Raw genomic sequence first — 11,326 nt, forward strand, 5'->3', positions numbered from 1 at the left:
AGTGGCATCTTCTTGGGCATTGGCGCGGGGCACCTCGATAGCAGAGATCTGTAGAGCTGCCGGCTGGGCGACGCCTAACACGTTTGCGAGATTCTATAATCTCTGTGTAGAGCCCGTGTCCTCTCGTGTACTCGCCTCAGGTAGGCAGTAACACCGGACCTGCTCGGTGTCGATCACGCTTCCTGCGCCATTCCCCTCTACGGACCGGATACGTGCGCTTTTCTTGCTCCTCAGTTCAGTTTCCCATGGCGAACCCTGGTGGAGTTCCTCCCGCACCCTCGGCGGTCAGGCGTGGCGGAGCGCCAGACGCCAGGCTCAGCACTCGTGTGCATGCCCAAGGTCAGCCCTTGTGCTGGGCTAGGTGCCCGTGTGTAGTGATTCCCCCTTCGGGTGATCCCACATGTGTATTCTTCCACGGTACGGCTCCCCTCACGGTAAGCCCGTGTCTTTCCCTGGCAGTCGTTCGCTGCCATCTCTGCTGCGTAGTCATCTCACTCCAGGTTACTTGTGTAACCCTCGTTCCCTGAAGGAGGGAACGGAGACGTTACGTCCCGTCGCCACAGTTGCTGTACCACCGCTGTACGGCCGGGGCACGTAGTCTCGGCTCCTCAGCGAAAAACTGATGTGCGTTTGCACGTGCTCTCCTTTTATACCCGCGCTGCGGGGCGGGGTGCGCGTGGCGAAACACGCACGCCAACTGTCATTGGCTTGTTTAGTTTACACTCGAAGGTGATTGGGCTCTCGGGCGAGATCCCAATTCGTCAGTCACGACTGACGAATCAGGGAACGAGGGTTACACAAGTAACCGAGACGTTCCTAGGGGTGTAATGGTACACAAAAATGACATTTTAGTACTGTACGTTACTTTCTTTCTTTCTTTCTTTCTTCTTATTAAATGGTGGTTTACTGAAAAATCGGTCTGTCTTTGAATAAAACAAAAGTGTCAATATTGCATTATTGTAATTGGGGGAGGAGATTTGAAGTGCTTACATTTATGGATGTAAATATTAGCAAAATATTGTGGAATATACTTTGAATTACTGCACTGCTATTATAATCCACTCTGTCTATCTGGTGCACATGCATGTGCTAGAATTAATTCAGTGAAGTCTGTTAAGTTAAATGCTGCTGAGAAGAAGTTCTTCTCCGTAAAGGTCAAATTCTGCATTCGTTATGAATTCAGTTACGAAAATTGCATGGTCAAGAAGCGTAACAACATGTTTTTGTGATATTGAATGCTCATTGGCTCTTGCCTGCTTCGTCACAGATTGCGGCGTGTTGTGTTTCAGTCGCTGTACATTTAAAATGGGAAATGTGCACCTTCACCGAGAGAAGCCAATTAATATTTTTATCAATTAATCACTTACATTCTGCTCTGCATCTCATACAAAACGTTTATATACCGCCAGAGAGGATCGCGACTGCAGCTCATCATCATTTTAACTACTTTTCAAATATAAATTAATTAATTTGACTACTCTTCTCTGTCTGTTATGCTTTTCTTCATAACTGCACGTAGATTTAAGAAATGGTTATGGGTAGGTTTAGGGGTAGAAGTAGGATTATCAGCTCAAAATATTGTTTTAATGCTATATTGTTACTAAAATGGTCATTTCCCTACACATTTCTGTCCGTTACATTTTATTCTTTTAATATTCTGCATAAAATGTGTATGTTTAGGTTTGGGGGTAGGGTTAAGTGATCTTACATTTATCTACACAATGGTAAAAGGGAAATGATACAATACAATACATCCACATTGAACGTTTCAGCATCTATCCAAACGTACAAAAAAGTTAATTTTGTGTCTTTGAAAGTTACGAATTAATACCTATATAATAACAATGAAACACGCACCTGGAGCAGTGCAGCAATTGGGGGTTGGGTGCCTTGCTCAAGGGCACATCAGTCATGGGTACTGAAGGTCGCTGTTCATTCACTCCCCTCACCTACATTTCCTGCTGGTACTGAGACTCTAACCCCCGACCCTTCGGGTTACAAGTCAGACTCTCTAACCATTGGGCCACGAGGGTAGAGTAGGGCACACCAGATAGCTTTATGATTTAGTATGAACTGCTTCATATAAAGCACATATTGCACTCAAGACATCTTGGATCATGCACTTATCCAACAACAACTCAATTTCTGTCTGTTATTTTTCAGATTTGCTTCCAACATTAAAGTTTATTGATATAAATTATATTGTCCCATCCTAGGAAGGAAGCTCAGAGTTTACAATTACATTCCACACAAAAGTTCCATATGTACATTGGTTAAAACAACACTTTTTTTCATTCGGTACACATATGTTCCAAAATATGTGTACCATTATATCACACATTGCTACTCACAGTTCTGTTGACGAATTCTCTTGATTTTAGAGTAGATATGTGATTTTCACAATCTGACCTAATTCACTGAATTAATGCAGTGCTCTGAGACACAAACCCAGTAATGACTACTGCTATTAGACTCCTCTTAAAAGAAAGAAACTAAATGTACAGTACATGCATAATCACAGAACCCAGTTTTACAGTTTAACCCAGAGTATGTCTTGTAAAAATCTGAGTAAAGGAGTAACAGCAGTTCATTTAACATCACATCTTTAAGTTTTCTTTATTTAAATGCAAATCTCACTGTACGGAGGTTGACGTTTGCTTCCTCTTCTATGGAATGAACTGTCCTGATCTTCTTCTGTTAAAATAAACAAACAAATATTATCCTTGCACTGAATGATGTTTTGAAGAAATATATTACCACAACATGAACTGTCCATTATTTCAGGCCTTATAGGCCAATCTAGCTTATTGCTAGTCTCATGCACTAGTATGCACTTTCAAAGAACTGTTATATATATAAAAAAAATAAAATTTGAACAGACTCACCAGGTTGTGAGGATGATCCACTCCCGTCTGCCATCTTCACACAACTGTAATTTTTGTACAGTGAAGCACTTCAGATGATAGGAAACAATCTGTGTTTCAGCCGTTTTTGCATTACTGTAAGTCTGTATGTTCGTGTTAAATCAAAAGTTGTGTTTATCAAATCAGAAACAGGTTGGACTTGTTATTTGGCATGCATTCCATGCAACGCACGATGCTATCAGTGCAGTGTGATCTGTCTGATGTCTGCCTGTGTAATATCTCGACAGCATGGTAAATTGCAGTGGCTTTTAATTGTAATCTTCTCTGGTTAATTAAACTTGATCACTCAGCTGATATAAGGAGTGTCAACTCAAGAAACACTATTCACATATAATTCTGATAACAGCTCGTTTGTGATTTTTCTAAACTCCTAAATTGTGCATAAGACTTTAAACCTTTGCAGCAGCCATCTCTTCTCTTGCTCTGACAGCCTGACAGAAATCTTTGACAAACCTCTGCTAGAAAAGTGATATACAATTGGAGAGGAGTGATATAGCAGCTGCTGTGCTCTGTGTCTCTGATGTGATGACCGAGCCCCTATCCAGCACCTGAGAAGAAATGTTATTCAAACCTTTACAATAATGTAATACAATCACAAGGGACAAGTTTGGACAAGTTTGAGCTGTTCAGGAACTTTCCAAAACAGGCTACTTTAACACCATATCTTACTTACTTTAAAGGCACAATATGTAAGATGTATTAAAATATCCAGTCGGCGCCAATGGCCTCGTGGGCAGCGCGCTGACATGTAGCACCTTTGTGCTTCGGGTGGCCCGAGTTCGAGTCCCGGCTCGTGGACTTTTCCCGATCCACCCCTTCTCTCTCACCCACTTCGCTTCCTGTCGACCTACTGTCCTATCTAAATAAAAGGCATAAAACGCCAAAAAAAAACAATCCAAAAAAAACGCTTGCACTGTGTTATATATTTTGTACAATTGCGTGCTTACCTTATGTTACCAAGAATTTGTAAATTCTGAGAAATTCACAAATTTAAATAGTGCTCATCCCTAGCCACTGGTCGCCTGTCAATGACATAATATCTGTTATCCCTGGTATACTGCCATAATAACCATGGCAACAGATGTGGACAAGTGCATAAGTAGTGGTTGTAACGGCACTCTGTTGTTGCTTCATTCAATCATTATGGACCATGGTAAGCAGACTTTTGGACAAAAGGAGAAATAAAATGAGGATCAATATCGGTGTGGCGTTTTTGAGATGCTGAGCGCTTCGCAACAAACTTCAACTTGACAGAGACACCGCTCTTGCGTGTGCTTTATTAGACAGGTGATCAAATTTACATAAAACGATTCAATGTTATATAGCTCAACACAATGAAATGTTAGAATATCATCATGATATTCTAATGTTGATCTAGCTTATTGCTAGTCTCATACAGCCAACATGGCCACCGGCAGTTACGTGCTTTGGACGGGTTTGCTCCTGAACCGGACTACATTTCCTCGAGCCCCACACGACCCGAGTTTCAGCCCCTGGAGCTGCATAGAGCTCTAGTAGCCCGTCCAAATGCCATAATCCCTGTGTAAATAGCCGACCGGGATCGGGAAATAGGTCATGGAGCAACCGCGACTGTCTGTACCTTGGGAATGCCGCGAAGTGAAACAGCGCTGTGTTACCTCACAATTCATCAAATAAACTGATCTGTGTGAGTATTATATCAGCACTTGAGGGTAGTTCGGTAGAACGAAATGTCCTCATTCCTTTATATCCCCCAGGACTCGTGTGTGGCGCTGATATCGGTCGCTCATTAGCAATCGCGCCTGCAATTCTCGACCCTGCCCTGCTTCATACCACAGTCATGTTAAAAAAACTCATCCATAAACATTATTTCATTATAAACATTATTAGATACATCGGCATGACGACAAGTTCCATAATTCCATGCTCATTCACTGTGTCATCAGTCTACGCCTTTGTTATAGTTTTGAATAGGTTAGCGACCTCTAGCGTCAAAAATAAAATACATATCAAGGCTTTTAACGACTCATATACTATACCAGTGGATCCCAAACTGGGGGTCGCCAAGTTAAACCTTTTAAAATGCTTTAAAAAAGCACATGGCTACACAGAGCCATCAGTTTACAATGTCGCAATGACCGTCTTTTGTCAGTGCCTCACTCGTCAAAGTTTAATGAGTGTGTAGACGCACTGCACTGAAAACAGATGAGTGCTCTTTGAATGGGTTCCTATGGAGACCGGAACAGAAGAGCATCCAATCGGAAGTTAGAATTCGTAATGGCGGCACTCATCATTTACTCAGGAAAAAGGTCTATACAGTTAAAAACACATTACAATGGTGAACACTTAGAATATGCTCACGTCATGAATAACGTATGAAAACACATCTGGAAATGTTCGTAACATAGCTAATTGTGTTCCATTTAAGTCAAGTAAAATGTATTTGTATAATGCTTTCATAATGCAAATAATTTCAGAGCTGCATTAAAAAGGGCCATACTGTTATGTTATCCCTTACTGCTTTAAAGGGATAGTTCACCCAAAAATGAAAATTACCACATGATTTACTCACCCTCAAGCCATTGTAGGTGTATATGACTTTCCTCTTTCAGACGAACACAGAGTTATAATAAAATTTATCCTGGCTCTTCCAAGCTTTATAATGGCAGTGAATGGGGGGGTGAGATTTTGAAGCTCAAAAAAGTCCATTCATCCACACTTAAACGACTCCACACGGCTCCGGGGGGTTACTAAAGGTCTTCTGATATGAATCACAACGTTTGTGTAAGAAAAATATCCATAATTTATTCAATTATGGTCCTAATACAGGAAAACAAATATTCATATTTAAAACTTTATAAAGCAATACATCCAGCTTCCAGCAGACCGCGACTTACAAAGAATGCGTAACCCCTCTCACAGTTCAAAACGCTACGTATGACATAGGACGTAAGTGTTTTGAACTGCAAGAGGCGTTACGCATTCTTCGTAAGTCGCGGTCCGCCGGAAGCTGGATGTATTGCTTTATAAAATTTTAAATATGGATATTTGTTTTCCTGTATTAGGACCATCATTTAATAAATTACTCATTTTAAATTCTTGGTATCCTAATGTTTGCAATTCTTCCTTAAGAATCTGTCTTTCTCTTTTATATGCAGAACATACCATCATAACATGCTCCACCGTTTCCTCTATTAAACAAACATCACATGAACCTGTGTGATGTTTCCCTATACTATGCAAAGTATAGTTAAGATTTGAATGCCGTTTGTAAGTGTGTAAAAATGACTTGCTCTCTTCTACTTACGTTATGAATTATTTTACTTTTCTTTATGCTCCTTTTAACCTGATAATAATGCCGACCTGTTTTACATGAGTTCCAAATGTCTGCCATTTCCTATTGCATGCTTCGAAAATAAAATGTTTTTCATCTTTATTGATTCTTTAGCCATTTTGGCAAAACTGTGCTGTACTCCTCCTCCTTTGAACACCACCCCTTGAACTTGAGGGCTCAAAATACACACACACACTTGAAAACTCTTGAAAGAAACATGTCTTATATATGAATATACTAAATATAGTATAATATGAATATTGGTGGCTTTATTAATTGCAACATTCTCCCAGACGTCTCAAAGCATCTGACAAGCATTATATTTGAATATTTCAATTCAGATCTCACAAATGAAAATCCATCTATTCATTGTCCATACATAGGCTTGTCCTTTTTATGTTCTTTAATAATTACAAAGGAAATCTCAATCTCTCACAGTATCATCACAAATTAATGAAGCTCAAAAAATGATATTTTTCACCCTTATTTTCCATTATTCTGTATTTTATTCAGATCTGTAAAAGGTACAATAACGGTAAATGTGTAAATAGAATCATTTTCAACAAGGTGATTTTACTGATCGAGCACTATTGTGGTACAGCAACAGCTCCACACAGGCTTTCACAAGGAATTCTGGACCATGTGAACATTTAAATGTGAAGGTATTTGGCAGAAGCATGTACAATCTTTGCCAGAACTGGGTTTTTGGTCCCTTAAACCTGTGGACCATGAGAATTTGTGACACATTATGCCTAACTTTATTAAAAGCTGCACCAACAGCTGTGCCAACAGCTCCACCAACAAATGCACCAACTGCTGCACCAGCAGGGCCACCAATACAGTGCCGTGAAAAGGTTTTTGCCCCCTTCCCGTTTTTTTTTTTTTTTTTGCATATTTGTCACACTTGAAAGATTCAGATCATCAAACCAATTTTAATATTACACAAAGATAGTTACAAAAAGATAAATACAAAATGCAGTTTTTAAATGATGATTTAATTTATTAAGGGAAAAAAAGCCGTCCAAACCTACCTGGCCCTACGTGAAAAATTAATTGCCCGTGATTAACTGTGATTAACCACATTATTTATTTAAATGTCACTAGCCACACCCAGGCCTGATTACTGCCAGACCTGTTGAATCAAGAAATCACTTAAATAGAAGCTGTCTGACAAAGTGAAGCATGCTTAAAGAGCAACACATCATGCTGCGATCCAAATAAATTCAAGAACATATGAGAAACAAAATAGTTGACATGTATCAGTCTCGAAAGGGTTATAAAGCCATTTTCTAAGGCTTTGGGACTCCAGCGAACCACGGTCAAAGCCATTATCCACAAATGTAGAAAACTTGGAACAGTGGTGAACCTTCCCAGTAGTGGCCGGCCTACCAAAATTACTCCAAGAGCGCAACGACGACTCATCCAGGAGGTCATAAAAGAACCCAGAACAACATTTAAAGAACTGCAGGCCTCACTTGCCTCAATTAAGGTCAGTGTTCATGATTCAGCAATAACAAAGAGACTGGGCAAAAACGGCATCCATGGGAGAGTTCCGAGGCAAAAGCCACTGCTGACCATAAACCACACAAAGGCTTGTTTCACATTTGACAAAAAATATCTTGATTATCCCCAAGACTTTTGGGCAAATATTCTGTGGACTGATGAGACCAAAGTTGAACTTTTTGGAAGGTGTGCCTCCCGTTACATCTGGTGTAAAACCAACACAGGATTTCATAAAAAGAACATCATACCTACAGTCAAACATGGCGGTGGTAGTGTGATGGTCTGGGGCTGCTTTGCAGCTTCAGGACCTTGACGACTTGCCATAATTGATGGAATCATGAATTCTGCACTCTATCAGAAAATCCTGAAGTAGAATGTCTGGCCATCAGTTTGTGAGCTCAAGCTCAAGAGCACTTGGGTTACGCAGCAGTACAATGATCCCAAACACACCAGCAAGTCCACCTCTGAATGGCTCAAGAAAAACAAAATTAAGGTTTTGGAGTGGCCAAATCAAAGTCTGGACTTAAATCCGATTGAGATGCTGTGGCATGACTTTAAACTGTCCATTCATCTCGAAACCCTCCAATGTGGCTGAATTAAAACAATTCTGCAAAGAAGAGTGGGCCAAAATTCCTCCACAGCGATGTGAAAGACTCATTGCCAGTTATCGCAAACGCTTGATCGCAGTTGTTGCTGCAAAGGGTGGCACAAGCAGTTATTAGATTTAAGGGGCAATTACTTGTAATTACTATGTAGTGACAGGCAGGTTTGGACTGCTTTTTTCCCTTAATAAATGAAATCGTTATTTCAAAGTTGCATTTTGTATTTACTCAGGTTATCTTTGTGTAATATTAAAATTAGTTTGATGATCTGAATCATTCAAGTGTGACAAATATGCAAAAACAAAACAAAAACAAAACAGGAAGGGGGCAAAAACGTTTCCACGGCACTGTATATGTCTTCTAAACATTATTCTATTAGTGCTACTGGATCTTAGCGCTGCGTTCGACACTATTGACCACAACATTCTTTTGAATAGACTAGAAAACGTTTTTGGCATTAGTGTAGGTGCATTAGCATGGTTCAAATCATACTTATCTGACTTCCATCAATTCGTAGCAGTGAATGAAGAGGTATCATATCGATCACAAGTGCAGTATGGAGTACCTCAGTACTAGGGTCGTTACTTTTCACGCTTTACATGTTACCCCTGGGAGATATCATCAGGAAACACGGTGTTAGCTTTCACTGTTATGCTGATGACACTCAGCTCTATATACTCTATATAACTTCGATGGTCACTGCAATCACCCGGATCCTGTACGTATCCAGCCCAAATGGTGGATCAGCACCTAGAGATGACCTCGACAGCCCTGAATGTCAGCGGAGACCAGGACAACTAGATGAGCCCCAGAGACAGATCCCCAGTGAAGACCTTGTCTCCTAGACGGCCACCGGGACAAGACCACAGGAACCAGATGAGTCCTCTGCACAATGTGACTTTGCTGCAGCCTGGAATTGAACTGCTGGTTTCATCTGGCCAGAGGAGAACTGGCCCCCCGACTGAGCCTGGTTTCTCCCAAGGTTTTTTCTCCATTCTGTCACCGATGGAGTTTTGGTTCCTTGCCGCTGTCGCTTGCTTCGTTGGGGACACTTAATATCCAGTGATATCGTCGACTTGATTGCACAGATACTATTTAAACTGAACTGAGCTGGATGATGACATCGCTGAATTCAATGATGAACTGCCTTTAACTGAAAATTGAGTGTTTACTATTGTCATTTTGCATTATTGACACACTATTTTCCTATTTAATACTGTAAAGTGCTTTGACACAATCTGTATTGTTAAAAGCACTATATAAATAAAGGTGACTTGACTTGACTTGACACACCAAACTCAGTTTACAATCATTAATTGAGTATCATGAAACCAAGGAAGATGGTTTCATGATATTCCTATGTATATTTTGTGACTTAAAGGGGAGCGTGCAAGCCATACTGTATGTTTATGCGCAATACTTCAGAATCTTACAGCCTTATTTTATTACAGAATTGCAAGAAAACAATACAAACAGCATATCACATTAAAGAGCATTTAAATTAACCAAATCTTAAAATATTAATTACAATTAAGGACTGTTTTAGATGATTAAATTAAAGGTTTAGGGGAAACATATTGCATTAAACAATTATTTAAAAGTAATTGGATCCTGGACTTTCTCACCAACAGACCACAGTCTGTTTGGATCAGTAACCACAACTCCTCCGTCCTCACTTTAAACACTGGGGTACCACAGGGCTGTGTGCTGAGCCCAATCCTCTACTCCCTTTTCACCCACGACTGCATACCTGTGCATGGCTCTAACTCCATAATCAAGTTTGCAGATGACACCATGGTGGTAGGCCTGATCAGAGGCAATGATGAGACGGCCTATAGGGACGAGGTTCAGCATCTAGCAACGTGGTGTGCCAACAATAACCTTGCACTCAACACCCAGAAGACCAAAGAGCTGATTGTTGACCACCGGCGGACTAAGAAGGACCACGCTCCCATCTACATTGATGGGGCTGAAGTGGAGCGCGTGGCGAGCTTCAAGTTCCTTGGTGTCCATCTCTCTGAGGATCTTTCCTGGACCCTCAATACCTCCACACTGATCAAAAAGGCACAACAGCGCCTTTACTTCCTTAGGAAACTAAGGGAAGCTCACCTGTCCCCCCACATCCTGCTGAACTTTTACCGTTGCACTATTGAAAGCATTCTCACAAACTGCATCACAGTGTGGTATGGCAACTGCACTGTTTTGGACAAGAAAACCCTCCAGCGGGTGGTGAAAACTGCCCAATACACCACTGGTGTTGGGCTATCCTCCATAAAAGACGTTTACCACAAACGCTGCCTAAGGAGAATGAGAAGCATCATCAAAGACTCCTCTCACCCCAATCACAGACTGTTCACTCCTCTCCCATCGGGGAGACGTTATAGGAGTCTTCGCTGTCGCACCAGCAGACTCAGGAACAGTTTCTTTCCCTCAGCGGTCAGCCTACTGAACTCCAATCTCAGGACCTGAACACTACATCCTAGATGGACCACCTAATGCTTAACTAAAAAAAAAAAATAAAAGTGTACGGAAGAATAACCTGTCTGCACTCCTCACTCACAATGTTCTTATTATTCCCTCTGTTATTTTGCACATTTCTCTGATATTTTGCACATTCCCTTGCACATTTATACCTCCGGATGCCATTTGCACTGTTATGGTCATTGGCCATATATAAACATATGCTATTTACGTACCTCACTGTATAATGCACCTTCTGTTTATACTCACTGTATAATACACCTACTGTTTTTACATTCCTTGCACCCTATGTTGTATGTACAGTCATTTGCATTGAGCTGGTCTCTGCCCTCCTACCTCATAACTTGCACTATATGTCATAAAGCTTAATGTATATACACATAATCTATATTTATTTATATACTCTGTTATTTGCACTTCTGGTTAGATGCTAACTGCATTTCATTGGCTCTGTACTTGTACTCTGCACAGTGACAATAAAGTTGAATCTAATCTAATCTAAT

The 11,326-nt window shown here is 40.7% G+C and overlaps 1 long non-coding RNA gene and 1 pseudogene across 1 annotated transcript in view; both read right to left on the reverse strand.

The window, feature by feature from the left end:
* LOC107702609 (uncharacterized) overlaps window positions 1–11,326 on the reverse strand; it is a 91,020-nt pseudogene that overhangs the window by 49,042 nt on the left and 30,652 nt on the right.
* The window catches only part of LOC107702649 (uncharacterized), an 8,481-nt gene continuing 7,789 nt past the window's right edge, over window positions 10,635–11,326 (reverse strand). The window contains exon 3 of the long non-coding RNA XR_001635782.1: window positions 10,635–10,784. This is a non-coding gene — a long non-coding RNA (uncharacterized LOC107702649). The remainder of the gene's footprint in view (window positions 10,785–11,326) is intronic.

The sequence above is a fragment of the Sinocyclocheilus anshuiensis genome, unplaced genomic scaffold, assembly GCF_001515605.1.
Source record: "Sinocyclocheilus anshuiensis isolate Anshui unplaced genomic scaffold, SAMN03320099.WGS_v1.1 scaffold802, whole genome shotgun sequence".
Classification (NCBI taxonomy): Eukaryota; Metazoa; Chordata; class Actinopteri; order Cypriniformes; family Cyprinidae; genus Sinocyclocheilus; species Sinocyclocheilus anshuiensis.